This window comes from Neopsephotus bourkii, unplaced genomic scaffold, assembly GCF_033783945.1.
Source record: "Neopsephotus bourkii isolate Nb327-2 ecotype Australia unplaced genomic scaffold, CSIRO-AGI_Nbou_v1 NB_787, whole genome shotgun sequence".
NCBI classification, from domain to species: Eukaryota; Metazoa; Chordata; class Aves; order Psittaciformes; family Psittacidae; genus Neopsephotus; species Neopsephotus bourkii.
In genome coordinates, this window is record NW_026901283.1 from 3,424,207 (window position 1) to 3,426,306 (window position 2,100).

Genomic DNA, 2,100 nt, shown 5'->3' on the forward strand with positions numbered 1-2,100 from the left:
TCAGATAAAGGCTTTTAAGTTCCACATTGTACATTTTGCATTAGATTGAACAAGCACAAGAGATTTGCCGCAATGAAGTTCTGATGCTGGTTTCAATGTAATTCTGATTATTTCCACAAAAAATTGGAGATGAAAAGAGAAACAAATCATGTCAAATATCACGCTTACTGGCTATATAGGGCAAACACGAGGAGGGAAAAATAATCAGTGTACTCCATTGAGATAATCAGTACTGCTTGGCATCTCGAAAAAATAACTTCAAAAACGAAAGACTGCTATTCAACATAAAAAAAAATTCAAATAAGGCTGATTGAAAATGGAAACAAAAATTAGCATTTTTGTATATGTAAAGCAAGAGCGTTAAAGGCTTAGTACCACTTGTTCTGGTAAATCTTTGTAAAAGATAACAGAAAGCTGAAGCTTTTAGGCATCCTTTTATTAAACATAAATGCAGCAGAAGAGGCACATTTCTTACCTCTCTTGCTATTGCTTGTCCTTAGCTTCACACCTTGATTTTCTGGCTACTAAACAAGGGGAGCTCTTATTTTACAGCTGGCTTCTAGGGTTTTGAAAGGTTATAAAATTTTGAGTAGCCTGAACCTGTTTAGATAAGTTTTAGAAAAAAATAAGTTTGGTGGGATAGTTACTCCACCCTTCTCTTCCCCTGCAGACTTCTGCTGGTAGGTAGGTGCCTCTTAAAGGCTGGAGGCAAGGTGGGCTTTGCCTCCAAGCCTAACCTGAAGTCCATAAACATATCCACTCGCAGGTTTGATTGAAGTTGGCGAATGGCATCGCTAATATGGGAACTGAAACACAGAAATCCTAATGTCTTTGGGGGGGATTCTGGGGTGCTGAAGGTAAATTTGCAAGATCTTTATTGCAAGCTTTGAAGTTTAAAGCCAGATCCGGTGTTGGTATAAACCAGCAAAGCAACTCTGATGTATGCTAAAATATTTCAACAAAAAACAGACAAGGAAAAGACCAAGTTGATGCAGAGGGTTGACCAATGTACGGGGGGGGGGGGTTGGGTGTTCTCAGGGGGGTTGGAGGAATTCGACTGCTTAAGCAAAGGTATTGTCTGTGCCTATCATGCCTACTAAGCAGAAGAAAAGCACTAGCTATTGACAAGGAAAAGCAGAGACTTGGTTCTATTGACAAGGAAAAGCAGACACCTGATTCTACTGATAAGCACCTATTGATAGGGAAAAGCAGACCCTGAATCTCCTGTTAAGGGGGAGAAGCAGATGGTTGATGGCTGGGACCAAACCCTAAGGCCATACGTGAAGACTAAAAGGTGAAAAGTTCAAGAAGAGGAAGACTCATTTACTTCATCTTGAAGACCCCTACCCACAGGAGGAAGACTCATTTACTTCATCTTGAGACCCCTGCCCATGACCAGAGGGGGCACTGCACAGGTGCAAAGGACCTTCTAGCTCACTGTAATACGAAGCGGGGATAGGACATGAATATATATACGCGTATGGTGCAACCTTATAAATGTAGAGGGAAACAACACTGGGGCACGCATGACTTTGAGGAATTATCCCCATGCGTTTCAGCGCTGAATAAAAAACATACCTACTTTACAACTTTAACGAGTTGTGGAGTCAATCCGCGCATCAATTTGGCGAGCCAGCCAGGAGACCTCTGTTCGGCTGCAGGATCGGCTGACGGGCGGACATCCTAGGCGCCCCAGGCCGCTTGCCTGGAGGAGCTCCGCTTCTCGTCCGCTCACTGCAGGGACAGACAACAACCTGTGCCGGCTGCGGAGAAACGGTATGCTTGAAATTTAGGTAATTTAGGGGGCCTGTAAGGCGTACGCGTGGCCCGGGGCTGCTGGTAAGGCGCGCAGAGACGTCTGGCGCACAGCGAAGTTCCCCTTGGCAGGTAGGGCTTGCAAGCAGGGAGCTCGCCGACCGATAGAGCGGCCGCTAGCGACCCTGGAGGTGGGTCGGGTGAGTCTCGGTTTTCGCTGCATCCCAAGTTTTGGGAAGCAGGACGGATCTGCTACCTTAAGAAGCAGGAGAAGGGTAAGCGGAACTATAGTGTGGGTGTGTGGGATCCCGTGTGTGTTTGTGTTTCTGTGTGACTGAGACGTAG